At 41.7% G+C, this 20,361-nt stretch overlaps 1 protein-coding gene and 1 long non-coding RNA gene across 2 annotated transcripts in view; both read left to right on the plus strand.

Moving 5' to 3' along the window:
* The window catches only part of LOC129194311 (hepatitis A virus cellular receptor 1 homolog), a 286,203-nt gene that overhangs the window by 189,361 nt on the left and 76,481 nt on the right, over positions 1-20,361 (plus strand). The window lies entirely within an intron of this gene.
* LOC129193783 (uncharacterized) lies at positions 4,777-18,583 on the plus strand. The gene is made up of 3 exons (XR_008573610.1): positions 4,777-4,862; positions 13,456-13,586; positions 18,487-18,583. It is a non-coding gene; the product is annotated as an uncharacterized LOC129193783 (long non-coding RNA).

A 20,361-nucleotide genomic window follows, 5' to 3' on the forward strand; every position in this document is an offset into this window, starting at 1 on the left:
TATTATTACACAGTTGCCCATGCATTAGATTATTATAGTTTTACTAACAAATTGATGGATAACTTGCTTCGAAATGAGAAGTGAAGTGAGAATGTCATGGTGACAAGCAGACATTCAAGTATTTGTTTTTGAAAAATGCTTGGAATATCTTGCTGCATGATTAGACAATACTGACGTTTAGAAGAACTGCATGCAGTGCAATTTTTTGACAAAATGACGGATCAAATACATTTAGAAGGGCAAAGGTGAAGTGCATTATTGACATGGTTTATTCCAAGGGTTTCGCGGGCCGCATAAAATGATGCGGCGGGCCTTGTGTTTGACACCTGTGCCTTCCAACATCATGCAATTGAGCTGTCATTAGATGTCATCTAGCGAGTTCTGGGATAGCCAATAGCTACTTTTCTTCCCGAGGAATTGGCAACAGACATCTTGGGATATGAAGGGCCACAAAGGATGGTCTGAATGCAGACTTCCATTCAGAGGAGAAGGACACATTTGTCGGCCACATTTGGAGGAGCCTTTGTGGACTTTCTAATTTGGACAGCCTTTGCATGACGACGTAAAGCCCACAAATGCGGACTAGTAGGCTGCGGACCCTGGATTTAGACAGTCATTGAAACCAAGAGAGAAATGGTTGCTGGGTAACATTCTTGCAATGCTAATTGTTAAGTTAACAATTGCCATAACAAAATGTACATTGTATGTATAAACACAGAGTCAAAGGTTTGGACTCACCTCTTGTATAGCAGTGAGTATGTATGTAGCCGGTCTGTGCTGATACTGGCTAAAAATGTATTCTGCGTTGTGTTCTTTGACGTTGTGAGTGACGAGGAGACAGCTGCAGTTCTCTTGCCAGCCAGAGGGGGGCGTTTATTTTCTGTGCACAACATATAAAATGTACAGCAGCCGGAATAAACTTCATGCACACGTCTCCTAAAAAACGAAGTCCCCAAAACTAGCTTAATTAAAAGCATTAACTTTCGTGAGTTGTCGTCAAACGCTGTACATAATACAGAGAGCACACAATGGCATGAAATGTCTTATATTCACATTAGCACATTAAAACATTGTTGCCACCAGACTAACATACCTCTCAGCAGTCAAGGCGACTGAAGAGCGCGCCAGAATGGCAGGAAATGACATCACAGCGATGTCAAAGTTCACACAAAAAGGAATGCAAATAAAATAAAGACTGACCATAAAAAAGTGCTTATAACAAATACATACGTGAGAAATGAAAAATGAATTATTGGTGAAATTAACTGAATTAACACATCAGTTCCATGTAGATCCAAATATTTGACTGATACTGTAAAAGTAACCAGACGTTTTAGTTGTGAAAATTCCTTGCTGCATTTTGTTCGTAAAACCTACTCTAGATGTCCTAAGTATTTGGACAGTGACAGTGTTTTAGGATTTTGCCCTTCCAGTATACACTATCACAGTTGATTAATCAGCATGTGATAGAAGTGTTTTTCTGCTTTAAGAGCTTTGACAAAAATATGGCAAACAATTAGTAATTACAGCTGCAAGAAGTTCAACCACTGAAAGATAACATGGAGATTATCTACATGCCACACTTTTTTAATTACATTTTTCACAATTAAACCTGTTACCATTTCATGTTAGCACACATTTAGACTGTCTTAATAAATTAGTCACAATTTTCAATTCATCAACCTTTAGAGTACAAACCTAAAAATGCACTGTTCCACATTATTATGCAAAACGCAGTTTCAAAGCATTTCACCATTAGCCATAAGGAGGATAAGGAGGCACAGGGAAAATGAGGTGATTTTCTGAACGCAAAAGTTATTTCAATCACCAACATTTTAACAGGCCAAGTTACACGTTAGCTGCTAACGTGTAACTTGTGAAGGTTATGCTAACGGTTAGCATAACCTTCACAATTCTTACTGAATTTGGGTTTTTGGAGCGTTTCAGCTTGAAAAAAGATGTCAGAATACCCTCCCACAGCTGCTGCTTTGTTGTGATCTGCCTCCCACCCTCATAGATTGACTTTTTTGTTCCGTAAGGCTCAGGATCTTTCAAACAATTTAGAATGACTGATTTACTGCTCCCAACCTCAGCAGCAATGACACGCTGCGAGAGGCCTTGCTTAGGCAGCTCGACGATCCGGCCGCGTTCAAAAAGAGAACGCTTCTTAGCTTTAGCCATCAGGAGGGCATGACAGTGTGAATGCCTGACAGAAAATGAACATTTTGAGCAGATTTTGGCTTTAAATCCTGTGGTCTTAAACTTTCAGCTGATAAACAGCCTATTTCAATTTGTTTTCAATAAATTACTTTTTCAAAGTGCTTTTTGTCTCACTCCCCCGTCTTGTTTTTGCATATTGTAGCTCTACTTAGAACCTCATTGAAATCCAAATGTGCAAAATGCAAATTCTAGCAATTTTTCAACGGGTTTGATCAGGAGAGATCAAAGAGTTTGATCAGGAGTGTAAATTTACATAACACTAACGCGTGCATATACAGGTGTTTACTTTCCGTCTGTGTCCTACACTGCCTCCTCCTGGAAGAAATGTTCAAGGACATGTCATCTCATAGTTGATATACTGTACAGCAGTGGTTCTCCTAACCAATACTCACAGGCAGAAACGGTTGCAGTGGGCCAACAAATACATACAATCCTGTTTACTGATGAGGGCCATGCAACCTTGGGTGGTCCGGATAGAGGAAGTAAAGTATGGCCAGCATCTCTCAACAAGGCTGTGATGTCAGCAAGGAGGTAGCTGAGTCATGTTTTGAATCAGAATCATTGGGAGAGACCTGGTAGGCCATGTATGGTCATTCAAGGTGTGAAAATGATGTCAGCAAAGTATATAGCATTTCTTCCGTGGTACAATATGAAGAACCGTACCTTCTGTAGCAAAACGATCATCATGCATGACAAAGCATCTCATGATGCAAAGAATACTTACCCCTGTCATTGGCTGTTATGGGCATAAAAGGAGAGAAACTCATGGTTTGGCCTCATTTTTCCCAACCTCAACCTCAATTGAGAATCTATGGAGCATCGTCAAGCCCAGGTGGACCTAAAAAAAAATCACACCTGCACTGAGCCGGAGGATCCGATTGGCTTTCCATCAAGACACAGGGCCGTCTTCCACCCACATTAAGGATCTTACTGGTGCCGACTGCAGCGTAATAACCATCAGACGGCATCTGCGGAAAAAGGGTTTAAAAAACAAAAAATTCAAAGACCTCGTCTCCTTCAACGCCACAAAACTGCCCGTTTAGACTTTGCCAAGGAGCATCAAACATGGGACATTGAAAGGTGGAAAGTTTTATTCTCTGATGAGAAAAAATGTAACCTTGACGGTCCAGATGGCTTCCAACGTTACTGGCATGACAAGGAGATCCCACCTGAGATGTTTTCTACCCGGCACAGTGGAGGGGGGGTCCATCATGGTCTGGGGTGCTTTTTCATTCAGTGGAACACTGGAGCTTCAGGTGGTGCAGGGTTGTCAAACGGCGACTGCTTCCATGCAGATGTTGCAGCGGGCATCCCTCATGACTGAGGGCCCTCGTCTGTGTGGTAACAGCTGGCTTTTTCAACAGGACAACGCTGCAGTTAACAATGCTCGCTTGACCAAGGACTTTTTCAGGGAGAATAACATCACTCTTTTGGACCATCCTGCATGTTCCCCTCATTTAAATCCTATAGAGAACATTTGGGGATGGATGGCAAAGCAAGTTTATAAAAATGGCTATCAGTTCCAGACAGTTGATGCCCTTCGTGAAGCCATCCTCACCACTTGGAGCAATGTTCCCACTAGCCTCCTGGAAACACGTGCATCAAGCATGCCCAAACCAATTTTTGAAGTGATTAACAAGAACGGTGGAGCTACTCATTACTGAGTCCTACTGGGAACAGTTTTTGTTCTGGTTTGGAGAGTTTTTTGTTATTTTTTGATGATCATACATTACCGTATGACTAAACATGCTACTGTTTTGCTGGCAAATGATATAAATACAGAAAATCAACAAGATATTCATGCAACCTGGAAGAGTTGGCAGCTGTGGAATGTGCAGACAAATTTCCCAGCATTCCTTGCTGTTGTTACAATGATCCCTTTTGACTGTCCTATGCCTCCTTATTTTGTACAGACGGGGTGTAATAGTTAAAGTGCTGCTGTTTTTAGTCGTGTACAGTTAAATTATTTAGACTTTTGGTCTGAATCTGGCACCCTTATTAAGAATGGAGTGGTTTGTCCCGGACTAGTCAGGGTAGAGCTGTCCTCTAATCTTTGAGCACGACCTGTGAAGCCTGCTGGGATGAGGCCAAATGGCTTCTCAGTAGGGGTGTAACTGTCACGTTTTGGCAGAGCTGTCAGAAGCTTGACCCCCAGAATGCAGAGAAGAAGCAGCTTGCAAATAAAAATACTTTAATGTGCTCAAGCAGGTACAGGTACTCACAGTTGCAAAGGTGCAAACAAAAAGCGACAGAGGGAAAAACTCTGTGGGCGAAATAACATGGACGATGTACAACAAGTGAGTCAAATCCTTAGGTGACAGTGTGACAGATTGAATAGTATGCACTATGTTGGTGTAGCACAAGTAATTCACAATTGCCTTAATATTCATATGGTACCTATATCATGCTTAAAATGTTAATTGTTAGTTGCAGCACTAAAAGTACAGTAAAATGTTTTTGGCTTAATGTTATTGAAATAGAAAAAGTGATAGTTATTGTAATACTGGAGGGCTCCAGCAGGGGGCGCATAGAGCTTTTGGATCATACTAAGGACACCTTACTTCCTCCTCCTCAATCATCACAAACGTGGCTTGAGGAAAGATCGTGTCAGTTTGTCATGATTCAATAATTCCCCTTTTCAGGTATTTGTTCTTCCAAATAAGTAGTTTATGCTTATGAATGTGTCATTGAATGTTTAAACGTGTTATGGAATGTTATGTGTGTTACGGCGAACAGCTCTTTGCCAGCTGATGCGCGAGCCCGTGACTGCGGCGGCCCTGTGACGCGCTCGGCAACAGGCAGAACCCTGTTTAGATTATTGCAGTTTTCTGTAAGAGAGCACTTGGTCGAGCACATCCACTCCCGTATTCAACCAGGTTACTAGAGAGGGGTTTTATATAATTCGGCATTAGTTCGGCCAGTCAATTCACATGATCATAGCCAATTTCCTTTCATGAAAAGTTACAGCGGTGAGCGCTCCCGTCTCATCGGCTGGTGCGCGAGCGCGCTAATTACGCAGCTGTGTCAAATCAGGCAGAGTAAAGAGACGCCACTGCAGAGCAGAGCAAAGGTTTTAGTTCCTCCATAGAGCTGAACGGACAGCCGGTAAGATCACTTTTTATTTTCTTTGTGGATGTGCGGCACTTGTTGCGCTGCTGTGGCATTGGAATGTGGGGCAAGGTGCTTTGTGTAATGTTGGCTGAATGGTTGCTTATGGGGGAAACGAGTCACTTGGTTCACTGCTGGATAATAGTTTAACATTGGATATGGATTGTAAATATGTGCCTCTAAAACGGGGGTAAAATTTGTGGTTAATTCATTCGGTATTTATTAATTTGTGTGTTGGATTTAACCAGTTCCATTACTTCATTGATTCCCGTGGTTAAAAATGTATTTTTATGCATTCACACTGAAATAATTCAGTTAAAATCTGTTTTAACTTAAAGGGAGAGAATTAATCTATTTTTATGTACTTGTGTAATGGTTCAAGGTTAATATTTAAGGGTTTGAAAATTAATTGTGTTGTATTTATTATGGGTTTTGATAATTATTTGATTTGTGAGTACTTGGGTCACCTCCACCTGCCGAGGAGACTGAGGTCCTTTGGTGTGTGCAGGACTCTTTTACGGACCTTTTATGACTCTGTGGTGGCCTCAGCCATCTTCTATGCTGTGGGCTGCTGGAGAGGGGGCAGCACGGACAGGGACAGAAGCAGGATCAATAGACTGATCAGGAGAGCGAGCTTTGTCCTGGACGGTCCTCTGGACTCCGTGGAGGAAGTGGGGGAGAGAAGGATGTTGGCTAAGCTGACATCCATCATGGACAACACCTCTCACCCCCTACATGACACTGTGGGTTCCCTGAGCAGCTCCTTCAGCAGCAGACTGTTACACCCACGGCTGTCAGGCTCTACAACACCTGCACCACCTGAACCATGTTGTAGTCACTGTATTCTTTACTTGCGTATCTTGCTTGCTGCTGTAACAAGTGAATTTCCCCGCTGTGGGATAAATAAATTACAATACAAATACAAGAACATGTCAAATGTGTCTACTGTGTTGTTTAGACACAGACCAAAAAAGATGCTGAATGAACATCTTTTTCTTTGATAGGATCAATATTTTACATTTGATATTTTATGTATATTTTACACCTGTTCCAAATCCAAATTTAACATTTCAGTTTTTACATGTCTTAATGTTGCTAGAAATGGAAATGGAGCCACCAAACGATACTGTGTGCATTGACAATAAACATCAATCTATATCAAATATAACAATAAAAAAACAAGTCTTAACCTTCAGTCCAATCAATAATATACAATAAATAAATAGTGCAAAGCCACTTAAATAATGACACGTCTTCCAAGCACAGATAAGTAAATAGAACTATTAATCACATGAGTGCAATAAAAATGCTGTTTTAGCTTGGAAAACTAAGCAATCCCATACTCAAAATGTGGTTCATCCTCCGAATCGAAATTGTTCTCTGCTCAAACCGGATATCCCGTCGCATTGGTTTATCGTTCATCCCTAATAATAACACAGGCTACTGTTGTGGCCGTTACCCACAACATTACTTCCTGTCCGCCATTGGTTTTCTACTGTTATATTTACTATATTGGGTAGTATGAGTGTAAATGCGCCTATAGGGCTGTTATTTCATGTCTAGAGAGCTCAAATAATTTTAAAAACGGTATTTAGGTCGTAAACAGGTTTTCTATACTCTAACTACGAAAATATTCCATTTTCTATACGGCTTCATCCTCATTAGGGTCGCAGGGGTATGCTGGAGCCTATCCCAGCTGACTTCGGGCGACAGGCGGGGTACACCCTGGACTGGTCGCCAGCCAATCGCAGGGCACATATAGACAACCATTCACACTCAGTCATACCTATGGACAATTTAGAGTCGCCAATTAACCTCACCTGCATGTTTTTGGAATGTGGGAGGAAGCCGGAGCACCCGGAGAAAACCCACGCGCACACAGGGAAAACATGCAAACTCCACACAGAAATGCCCAAGGGAGAATCGAACCCAGGTCTTCCCGATTTCCAGGCTGTTACTGTGTTGGCCAACGTGCTAACCACTAGACCACCGTGCGCCCCTACTTTGCGGAAATTCACTTGTTGCAGTCGGGTCTGGCACCAACTAACCGCCATAAACGAGGGATTACTGGCTCCATGACTAGCACTGCTCAACTTAACTCTAAGTGGGGATGTGTGGATGCTGGATCGAGTCCAGGCAGGGTTCAGGGCTGGTCTGCGTTACATGTGTGAAGCACACATTCATGATGCCATCTCCTGTGCGGAGTTGTACCGACAAGCCACACAGGCAGTTCAAATAGAATGTGTATGTCGGTGAGAGCGAACACGCTAAACAAACAAAAACAGTGCTGTGTAATGTAATTGTGTCGGGCCGCCATAAATAAATGAATGAGAAACATTTGTAACTTGCACCTTGGGAATCAGGAGCATTTACTACAAGGGAGGAAAAGAAAGAGATCAGCAACGTGCTACATAGCAGTGTCAATAGCAGCAACAGTGGTATTATTATTTGCAATTCAAGTCCACCATCAGTTGGACGAGAGACATGTATTTTTACATGGATTCAATTAGTATCATTTCCCATGGTTTTCACTCAATGTTTGTCTCATCCAGAAGGATTCAAGCACTATAAGTCGATACACTAACGTTTTTGTTTTTTTACCAAAGCAGAAACTTGTGATTGAGTGAAGAGTGGAAAAGACGATTCCTAGTTTATTTCATCCATCCATCCATCTTCTATGCCGCTTATTTTCACTAGGGTCACGGATATGCTGGAGCCTACCCTAGCTCACTTTGGGTGAGAGGCGGGGCACACCCTGGACTGGTGGCCAGCCAATGGCAGGGCACATATAGACAAACAACCATTCACACTCACATTCATACCTATGGACAATTTAGAGTCGCCAATGAACCTAACATGCATGTTTTTGGAATGTGGGAGGAAACCGGAGTACCCGAGAAAACCCACACACACACGGGGAGAACATGCAAACTCCACACAGAGATGCTCAACGGAGCTTTGAACCCAGATCTTCTAGGTCTCCTGACTGTGTGGCCAACATGCTAACCACTAGACCACTAGTTTATTCAATCAGGGATAAATTCATGATGCATATAAACAAATACAATAATAGATGGCAAACAAATTGTAGTTTATTAAAGCGTAAATTTAGAAATGCAGCAACATTTCTTCCAGTCAAATGAAAAATAGGTCAACCTGATTTTCATATTTTCTATTCATTGTATCCAAGGTAAAAGAGTACTGTTTTAACCTTGATGATGTTTGATTAATTAAAAAAAAGGTTTAAGTGCAACCAACTGTAACTACAGATTTTTATTCTCAATAATACCTACCGACATAGGAATATAAGCCAATACATTGATGAAACAATTCATATTTGGAAAAAAAGGAAAATCGAATCAAAACTGAACCGAATGTCTTTAATGTGCTTCTCCTGAGTGCTTTGTGCAGCGATGAGGCTCTATGGAGCCTCCTAATGTCAAAGATGCACTAGCTTCCTAAGTTTGTACAGGCCGACTGAGACGGTCTGAAGTCAGACGCCAGACGTACTCTAATGTTGCAGATGTTCAAAGTAGACATCACCACCCAAATATTATTCCTTCCTTATTGCTGTAGTACAGGGAGGAAAAGGCTTCTTGAGACGTCATCTGTACTTCTGTGTAGAAGGTGTCGGACGTTTCGCTCCTCATCCGAAGAGCTTCGTCAGCAAACTAATAAGTGCTGGTAGCTTAGGCCTTAAATACAGTAAGAGTGGGCGGAATTGGTGTGCCAACACCCTCCTCCTATTGGTTCGTTACACTAAGCCTGCATTCCTCATCTTTACAGTGGTATAATCCTATCCTGTTATTCACACCTACGATAAAAGGGAAGTGTCGCTCCCTGAATTGGGTATGAACGACTGATACTGGCTTGTTAGCATCTATTGTTCTGGCTCGGCCCTGCCTTCACCTCATTTGCAAGACTAAGAGCTGTGGGTTTTGGTCTCAGTAACCTGCTGAACACAGGGTCCAATTTGGGTTTGAGGTTCAATTTGGACCCTGTGTTCAGCAGGTTACTGAGACCAAAACCCACAGCTCTTAGTCTTGCAAATGAGGTGAAGGCAGGGCCGAGCCAGAACAATAGATGCTAACAAGCCAGTATCAGTCGTTCATACCCAATTCAGGGAGCGACACTTCCCTTTTATCGTAGGTGTGAATAACAGGATAGGATTATACCACTGTAAAGATGAGGAATGCAGGCTTAGTGTAACGAACCAATAGGAGGAGGGTGTTGGCACACCAATTCCGCCCACTCTTACTGTATTTAAGGCCTAAGCTACCAGCACTTATTAGTTTGCTGACGAAGCTCTTCGGATGAGGAGCGAAACGTCCGACACCTTCTACACAGAAGTACAGATGACGTCTCAAGAAGCCTTTTCCTCGATGGACAACTCCTGTACGACTGAGAGCCTACACAGATGTAGTACAGGGACTTTCTCATCTACTGCGTCTCTATTAGTGCACCTTAAAATCATCACGAAGTCACATCTGCTCATCAGGAAACATGGGGTGAAATGAATGATGATGATATTGGTGATAAGATTATCCATGCAGGGCTCTGAGAATGAAGTACACTGTCATATTTCTGTGAATCTTATCCCTGACCTTTCCCTTGTTTTGATATGTGCATACAAAGATGAGTAAAAGTAACGTGTTGTCTTTGGTCTATCTTCTCACTGAGATGAAGCAACTGCACCGCATCTTGTGTTTGTCTTCAAACATTTAAGGTGTTACTGAGTAACTGTTAAAGCTGCCGCATGTCACCGGCTCAAGATTAGATTTTGTTTCACCCAAAAAGTATAACAATATGTTACCAATAGTGGTTAAAAAAAAAGATTGAAAACGTCTATACAGTGGAACAGCAGACATGGAAAAAACAGCTGTAATAAAGTCAAAATATTAAGAGCGAAAAAAAAAACATATTCTAATGAGGAAAAAAAGCAATTTTACGAGAATGAACTCATAAAAATAATGAGAATTTAGTAGCATTGAAATATTAAAGAGAAATAATGTGTTCTTTTTAAAAGTTCTAATATGAGAAACTATAATATAAATATAAATGTGTAATCTTTGGAAAACTAGGCTGGAGAAAAAGTTGTATTTTGGGAATAGAAGTCAAAATATGGGAATAAAGTTGTAATATTACAATGAGAACATTTAAGAAGACTATTTAAGAAATATATCGAAAAAAACAACAAAAATGGGGGAAAAAAAACAAGGAGCGAAGTTCATAGTAGCTTTTTCACCAATATCACAAAGCTGAGATGAATTTTTTTTCTTGAAATATAGAAATATAACTACAGTCAAACCTGTCCTAGCGGCCACCTGCCTATAGTATCCATTGAAAAATCCCCCGCAGCAAATTTACATGTTGTGGACCCTGTGTATAGCAGTCACCTGTCAAACGCGGCCAGCGGCCACCCATTTTGTCTCCCTTTGTCAATATCTGACTGCATATAGCGGCCAAATTACCGACTCAAGTAGAAGCTTCATGCACGAAAAAGTTTCGTTTTTCAATCAATGAAGCCGTCGTGTGTAGACTTTAATTACTGAGTCCTAGCTCAGTCACAATCATTCACAAGATCCACACAAACTGTCAGTTGTTCCACATAAAAAAGCCGTCTTCTTTTGAGCTTGCTATTTCCTGGTCAAACATGTAACTTTAAGAGCATTTGCACCAAAACATTACCGCAAATTAGGCTGGGAACAGGACGTGCTCCCAGCGACGCTACAATTAAAAAAAAACATACGCTAGCATGTATGCGGCAGCGGGAGCAAAACTGAGTTCGGTTGTACTTAACTGAAGTATTTTAGAATGTACTAGAATGTATTTTTCATCAATCCTCATCCACAAATCCATCAAAGTCCTCATCTTCTGTATTCGACACAAAAAAAGCCATCTTCTTTTCCGTTCGCTACTAGTCTGTTAACTTGTCAGTGTTATTCAGCTCCGAAGCAAAGAAGGAAACTTCTCCTGTTGCTTCTGCCAACTTTATTTATTGAACGCGGCCACCAGACAGCAGCTCAGAACACACACACATCTCTCAGCATCGTCTCTCCTTCCTGCTTGCCCACAAGGCAAAGGTTAAACAAGCCCCACTACATAGCTGTCCAGCCAATGCCTGTAAGAAATGACACCGTTTATTTCCTGGTGTGCACTGGTCAATACTGTAATGCCGCTTGTTGTGGGGAAGGAGAGACTCACGTCGCCGATGCACTTTAATGGCTTTATTAACAGCGGAGAACACTGCAGGACTTTACATCCACGCCAACGTAAACACACTTCCCAACTCTCCAGAAACTCAGAGCTAGCACTGAGCCTAGCTCTCCTGCTCGGGACGCCCACCGTCACTTCCCGTCACTTCCTGATGAACTAAAGCTGTAATGACACTCTGCCGTATAAAAAGTAAAATATAAAAAACAAGTGTAAGACATTACTAGCACAGCTTTGTTCTGTGGGTCGTGGATATATTCTATCAGTTATTATTAAGCCTCTAGCTTCCTTTTAGTAAGTAAAAACCTTGGCTATGATTGCACTACATTGTCATGTAGACCTACAAAGTACACTTGGAAGAACAAGAGGTGAATAAATGTATTGCAACTGATGTGAAACTGATGAGGGGTAGGATTAAATAAGCTTTGCTTCTTCCTACTCCTTTATGGACATGCAAAATTGTGAATTGTACTATGTGATGTGCTACTGTTTGACTCATGCATGTTCAGGATTAAAACCATGAACCATGATAATAACAAGCCTAGTAGTGCTGTACAACTTTTATCCGCAGTCCGCAGTGCCCTCTACTGGTCAACATTATGATTATTATGATTATTATGATTATTATTATGATTATTATTATTATTATTATTATTATTATTTCCCCTTTTTTTCTTTTTTTCCCTCTACTGGTCAAAATTCAAACTGGACGCCAACCTGTCTATAGAGGCCACCTGTCTATAGCGGACACTTTTGCAGACTCCCTCGAGTGGCCGCTATAGACAAGTTTGACTGTCTGTGTGTGTGTGTGTGTGTGTGTGTGTGTATGTATATGTGTATATACATATATATATATACATATATATATATATATATATATATATATATATATATATCTGCATGTGTTGCTTTACAAAATGTCAAAGTGCCCCTCAGTGCAAAATGTTTGGACACCCCTGCTTTACAATGATGTGGATTGTTTTATGGCTGTTTATATTTGGCGACATCTAGTGAGCTTTTGAAGGAGTTCAATGGGACGTACGGTGGCCGAGTGGTCAGCACATTCAGGAGATCTAGAAGATCTGAGTTCAAAGCTCCATTGGGCATCTCTGTGTGGAGTTTGCATGTTCTCCTCGTGTGCGTGTGGGTTTTCTCCGGGTACTCCGGTTTCCTCCCACATTCCAAAAACATGCATGTTAGGTTCATTGGCGACTCTAAATTGTCCATAGGTATGAATGTGAGTGTGAATGGTTGTCTATACTATATGTGCCCTGCCAAAGGCCTCTCGCCCAAAGTCAGCTGGGATAGGCTCCAGCATACCCACGACCCTAGTGAGAGTAAGCGGCATAGAAAATGAATGGATGGACTTCAATACCGACAAATTGAATGTTAGAGTATACTGGGCACATTTTGTCCTGGCCCTCAAAGTGTCTGGGAAATATTCTGTCCCTGTTTAACAGATGTAATTAAAGACCCCTGGTCCAGGGTGTACCCTGACTCTTGACCAAAGTCAGCTGGGATAGGCTCCAGTTAACCTGCAATCCAAATCACAAGTGATAGAGAAAAGGAAATCAATTTTAATAGCTCAGCATAGCAAATGTAACAAACAGTCATTGTTTTATTTTAATTGTCACTAAAAGCACATTTGACTGCAACTGAATTAATTTCCAAACAGTGTCCTTGGCCAAGGTATGCTCGATATCTATATGGAGGTCCCAGGTTACTGCATGTGTGTTGTCTAAGTCTTAATCTTCTCTCCTGTGTGTCACAGTGGTGCTATCCCAAATGACTTGGCTTGTATACAGGATGTACAGCATGGTCCTCCGTGAGCACGCTTGTGTTGCTGAAGGAATGATAAACAACTGTCAATGTTTATCCTGAATTTTCTTTTCTTGGTGTCTGTATGTCTTCCAGGTTTGTCTCTGGACCACCAGGCACTTTCTTCAGTGTCTCGTATCCGTCTGCTGGAGAGGGAGGAAGAGAGTCTTTCCTGTTACCTCAAAGCTTGTGACGCTGCTCTGTCCTACCTGCAGGAGCTTGATAAGGTGCTTCTGGGAACATTGTGCTTTTCGTCTTGTTTGGCTTTCACTTCTTAAACTAGACTTTTGGACTGGGATGCCCAATAATGGGCATAACAATGGGATATCGATTCATATCGGTATCGGTGTTCTGCCAATAATTATATCGGCAAGTGAGTGATGACGTGGTCCACGCAGCAACAAGCTTGCTAGCTCAGTATTTTCAAGTTTGCATTGTAAATACAGTCGTCCCTCAACACTTCACTATCATGTTTTTTCAAAATAATCACTGTTTAGTGGCTGAATATGGCCTATTATTAGTAAAAACTATGCCTAAATTAAGCATTTTCAAGCATAAAAATGGCTAAATGAACTAAAATACAAAATAAGGCATTCAGAAAACACATGTTGTGATTTGTAGTATTCTACACTGGTCACTAGGTGTCAGTAACGTTACATTGATGAGACAATAGTCAAGTACTTTGAGAAACCCGAAGTATAAATGGAACAACAAGGAATTCTCCAAATGTTAACATGTGAGTCTATATTAGGTTATATTTCTATTATGTGTTAGGAATGGCACAAGCCAGTGGTTGGATCTCAATGCAGAGAGGACAAAACACAAAGTGTAGAGAAAAAGGTTTAATTAGCAATGTTACAAAACCCATATTTTAGCGATGAAAAAATCTGACTCAGAGCGTGCGCACTCTGTAAGGAGAGTCCATGCAAATTAGTGGTTGGAAAAGTGAAGTACAATTTAAGCCCTTCAAACTCATGGGCCGCAGCTATAAGACAAGATAAAAAGTATATGGGATATTATTTTACTTTTATATCTCTCTGCAGATGAAATTTCATTAAAATGTATTTGTTTGAAAATGTTTTTTTTTTTAAATACTACGTCGCATTTGTATTGTGGTTAGTGTGGGGTGAAAACGAATACACAGCGTGCTGTTGCACTGCAGTGTGAGGCATCCATCCATCCATCCATCCATCCATCCATCCATGTTCTATGCTGTTTCCCCTCATTAGGGTGACGGGGGTATGCTGGAGCCTATCCCAGCTGACTTCGGGCGAGAGGCGGGGTCAGTGTGAGGCATATACATGAAAATTGACACTTTACTTTCTTCCCTGGCCCTTTTGATTATCCAAAAAATTCATAAGGATATTCTGTTGACTTTTAAAACAGATTTTCATAGCCTAAATGATATATTTTATAGGATGGTTGTTCTTGCTAAGTCCGTGGGTCCATCACAGCTTTTGTTTTGACTCAATGTTAAAGCAATGGGAACCAAAGACACTATTTTCCTGCTATAAAATCTGCTTCTTTAATGTCAGGGATAGAGAAGTGAAAAGTGAGGTATCAAATTAGTTAAAGTCAAGCTTTATCAGAATGAATCACAGGCTTGATTTTACAAATGTAAACATTTTGTAACATTGCTAGTTTAATACAAAGAGTAATACTCCAACGGAGTAAGACAAAAAAACATACAAGAGTCCAAAACAAAGTACAACTAAAATTTCCGGGCAAAGCCACACACAAAGAGGACAAACAAACATGCTTCTGGAAAAGCCAAGTAGGAAAGAAAAATACTAGCAGGGTAATAACTAACAAAAAGCACTGCTGGAGAAACCAAGCAGGGAATCTAAGGTAATGCTGACGCTAGTAACAAAAACAGCTGCTGGAGAATGCCACACAGACAAAGGTTCTCGTAGTATCCTGGAAGGACGAGTGACCAGAAAGCTACAACACGAGGACTGGATGAGCGTGGAGCGAGTGAAGTCCATGGAAAACAATCTGGCAACGAGTGAGTCACACAGCATGGCTTATGAAGGCCGGGTGACTAATTGACCTCAGGTGTTCTCCGGTGGCTCCGCCCCGCAGGACCAACAGTACACTGCAACAGCCGACAGGTAGCAGCAAAGCAACTCCAGCAGAACATGACATTATGTCTACTACTGTATGTTGAGTAATATGAGTGTAAAGGTGACCACAGGGCTGTTCTTTCACATCTTGTGCTAATCATGTAAAAAAAACATATCTAGAAGGTCGTAAACAAGTTTTATTATTTTCTAAATATAAAAATATTCCATTTATAAATAAGGACTCCTACTTTACGGGAATTGACTTATCACGGTCAGGTCTGGAACCCATAAACCACCATAAATGAGGGCTAACTGTATGCAGTTTGCAATGAAAGCGCTGGTTCTAAATCAGTGGTTCTCAGTTATTTTCTTGTCATGCCCTCACTGTGGGACAAAAATGTTTTCACATCCCACCGATTTCAAATGCTATTGAGAAACTGCTAATATCCTTATTTATCTGTACTGCACAACCAGCGAAATGCAACACAATGGAGAGCAGCGAAGCATAGAAGCATATTCAAGAGTCAAACTGCATGATGAATACCACAATACGACATTGCACATGTTGGTAGGGCTGCACTCATACTGAAAGTCCTACCTGCCTCTCATGCCCCCACGACAGTTTACCGCACCCCCCCGGGGGGACCTGCCCCACTATTTGGGAAGCACTGTTCTAACCTAATATGTCTTGTTCATGCTGCATTCATGCATGATGCACTGAATGAGTCCAGTTTATGATTTCACTGATTGTATTAGTCCAGAGTTTCTTACTTGGCATTTTACTTTGTTCTTATACAGATGTTTGTGCCAAGTAGAAATGTGCAGCGTTCCAAATTGTAGGATGCCAGCATTATTTAAATAGATTTGTTGATCGCAGGAGAAAATGTTGTGTGAGTTGACTTTTGGTCATTATTTTTTTAATGACTATTGTTGGGACAAAGTGTTTTCAAAAAATAAAGTAATCTCTCGTTTATCACAGTTGGTTGGTTCCAGACCTGAATGTCATCAGTGAATTTCAAAATGGGATTCCTTTTTTATAAATAGAATATTTTTGTAGTTTGAGCATAGAAGACTTGTAAACTTGTTTACAACCTTCTAAATACAGTTTTTAACATTATCAGGGCCCTCTAGACATGAAATAACTCGCCTATAGTCAGTTACGCTCGTATTACCCAATATAGTAAACATAATCAGAGAAAACAAGCCATTTAGGACATAAATAAGACTCCGGTGTTTTGCTGTAAACGTGTTCCTGTGCTGTGGAAGCTGAGTGATTGGTGGACAGGTAGAGATATTGTTCAGAGTTCAAAGTTGAGTTTCAGCTTGGCGTCGGTTACGGCCGCAATAGTAGCCTCCATTTTTATTTGGGATTATTGTGCCTGTTATGAGATAAATGAGACCTGCAATTAAAGACTGCTGTTCCGGCAATCAAGTCTGGTGCTTGTGTGTCTCGCCCAACATTACAGTAACATTACCGACACCTAGTGACTAGTGTACAATACTACATATCATCATAACGTCATTGAATGCATCTTCTGACTGCGTTATATTTGTTGTTTTTTTTTGTTAATTTTGCCATTTTTATGCCTGAAGTCCACATGACAATACACACTGGAGAGAAACCTTTTTCCTGTTCAATCTGTGGTAAAGGTTTTATACAAAGTCAAATTTTTACAAGACCCATGAGATTACACACTGAAGAGAAGCTTTTTTCCTGTTAAGTGTGTGGTACAGGTTTTACTCATGGTTTGAAAAGACACATGAGAAGACACACTGGAGAGAAACCATATACAGCACCAAGTACAGCTTAAAAATGCAAAAAGAAGAAATGGGAGTGAGACAAAAACAATTTTGAGCAAGCAATTTATTGCAAACAACAATTAAACTGAAGTAGGTTGTTCGTCAGCTGATCAAAAGTATGAGACCATAGCTCAAAAAAATGTGAATCCTCCCTGAAGTAGAAATAAAATGTTCAAAAAAGGACTCGGTAATGAGTAGCTGTGCCATTCTTGTTAATCACCTCACAGGAATTTGCCTTTGGCGTCAGGAGATCATGACAGTGTGAATACGTGATGGAAAATTACATTGAATCCACATTTTTGCCAAGATTTTGGCTTTCAAAGTCTGTTGTCTTAAAGTTTTGATCAGCCTATTTCACTTTAATGCTTTTTTGTAACGAACTGCTTCGACAATTTCTTTGTCTCACTGGCATGTCTTTGTTTTGCGTTTTGAAGCTCTACTTAGAACCTCTAAGATCCAACAGTGCGGCATGTAAATCCTTGCAACTTTTTAACTGGCTACCATTGTTAAAAAGAGGTATCGTTTGCTGGTCTAACAAACTTTCGCTTGGGAGTTATTGATCCCGGATGTGAATTTACTATTTCTAACTTCACTGCAGGTACACAGCATACGTCAGCAGCCAAAGGCCTTCGTAACCTGTAAGTTATTCAGTATTATAGTCAGTATTCAGACCAGAAGACATGAGGATTGTAATATAAGAAAACAACCTCAAGCCCCTTTCTCTCCCATACCTTTTTTCTTTCTGGTGATGAAGATACTCCGCTGATGATGTTGTCGTCCACGTACAACATAAACAACCCCCAACCCAGGGGGCCCCGCCCCTATATTTGAGAAGCACTGCATTACTGTAACATTCAACTCATTCTACAGGGTGACATGGCTCAGGGGGTAGATTGGTTGTCTCCCAACCTGCTGGCTGCTGGTTCAATCCTCAGTCTTTGTCTAGTCCTTTCACATATTTCATCAGTCTCCATTTTTTACATTCCAACATTTCAAATTCCTCTGTTTTTGTCAGCTACCTACCTACTACATTTCTCAAACCATTTCATCATCAAAATGTTCATCTCATTCCGGACATGTAGGCTATCTTTCGGGACTTCTCTAAAAAATACCCACATTGCGCACCAACGGGGGCGCACATTGGTGGAGATTAATTTTACCTTTAACATTACATAAAACATTGTGTTTATTCTGTGCAGAGATGAAGTGGTCATCTCCCAACCTGATGGTTGAATCTCGTGTCTGCTCTTTCTGATGGCCACAGGCTGTGACCTTCAGCATCTACTGGGGCTTGTTGCAGCTGAGTGTGAAGCTTGTCGGATGAGACTCAGCACCTCCAAGTCCAAGGCCATGGTTCTCAGTCGGAAAAGGATGGCTTTCACCCTTCGGGTTGGGAATGAGGCCTTGTCCCAGGTGGAGTTCAAGTATCTCGAGGTCTTGTTCACGAGTGACGGAAGGTCGAAACGTGAGGTCGACAGGCAGTTCGGCGCAGCGTCTGCAGTAATGCGGTCACTGTACCAGACCGTCATGGTTAAGAGAGAGCTGAGCCGAAGGCGAAGCTCTCAATGTACCGCTGGATCAATGTTCCCATCCTCACCTATGTTGATGGCTTTGGGTCGTGACCGAAAGAACGAGATTGCGGATACAAACGGCTGAAATGACTTTGCTCCCTAGGGTGGTTGGACTCACCCCAAGAGATAGGATGAAGAGCTCGGTCATCCAGGAGGGGCTCAGAGTAGAGTCACTGCTTCTTCACATCGAGAGGAGCCAGTTCAGTTGGCTCGGGCATCTAATCCGGATGCCTTCTGGACGTCTCCCTGGTGAGGTGTTGAGGTGTTCCGCGCGTGCCCAGCCAGGAGAAGGCCCTGGGGCAGATCCAGGACACGCTGGAGGGATTATGTCTCACAGCTGGCCTGGGAACACATTGGTGTCCTGGTCGAACTGGAAGAGGTGGCCTTGGACTGAAGTCTGGGCTTCCCCACTGAGACTGCTGCCCCCGTGAACCGGACTGGGATAAGTGTAAGAAAATGGATAAAGATAACATTTTTGGCTTTCTGGAACTGATTTATTGGATTTACATCATTTCTTATGGGAAAAATTGATTATGTTAGGGGCTGTTTCGGTTAGAGTCTGACCTTCACGGCGTGTCACATTCGGCTCAGGCATGGATGAGGATCCCGAGATGCAGAGTGAAGAGTCAATGGAGGTTGAAGGTGTCTTCACACAGAGGTAGCAAAAATACAAAAAGACGTAACAAAGTCCAACACAAAAAACCTAACCGGGCACAGCCACGGGAAAACAGGTGAGAACCAAATACATTGCTAAATAACAGGTAGCAGGAAAAAATACACAACTGAGGGTGCTGCTGGGACCCAAGCAGGAGACAAAAGGAACTGAGAAGGTACGCTAATAAGAGCAACACCAGACGCTAACGAGCTACTGCTGAAGTAAGTCAGGCAGGTAGCAAAAATACAATAGCAAGGAGGACCAGAATGAACACACACCGGTAGCAACTAACAAGGTACAAGAGTGCAGCAAGCAGGTGAGGAGCTGAGAACAATCTGGCGGCGAGTAGAGGCAGCCGACTGTCTTAAGTATGCCAGCAGTCCTAATGAGAGACAGGTGTGTCGGAGTGACTCTGCCTCTGCCTCTGCTGGCACAGCATGCAAAAGATGGCAGAGAGGCGGCAGCAGAGTGGCAACGCAGGCTGTCTCCTCCCCGTCCAAACCTCTTCCGGGTGAACTCGGCGTCTCAAACAGAAGCGCAAAAATGAACTTTATACGCTTATTAGCCATCTTTTTCATAGATAGAATTAGCAAAGTCGGTACCTTTTATTGCAAGTTTGATAGACGATCTTACAATTTACATGCGTGGTATGCGCGTTCGACTTAGAAGCTGTACGTTGGATACGCGGTGATCTTACACCCTCATGGTCACCACAACTATGTTACCCACAAGCAAAAAAAAAAACAAACTCAGCAATTTGGGGAAACCCCACAAATCGCAAGACCAAAAAAAATCTTACATCCGTTTATGACCTATGCTTTAGTTACTTTAGTCTACCAAATGGCGATTTCTTTCTATGCTTCTCAGAAGCACCACAACCACTAGAAAAGCAGATGTCATTAAACACACATGG

This window comes from Dunckerocampus dactyliophorus, chromosome 14 (assembly GCF_027744805.1).
Source record: "Dunckerocampus dactyliophorus isolate RoL2022-P2 chromosome 14, RoL_Ddac_1.1, whole genome shotgun sequence".
Taxonomy (NCBI): Eukaryota; Metazoa; Chordata; class Actinopteri; order Syngnathiformes; family Syngnathidae; genus Dunckerocampus; species Dunckerocampus dactyliophorus.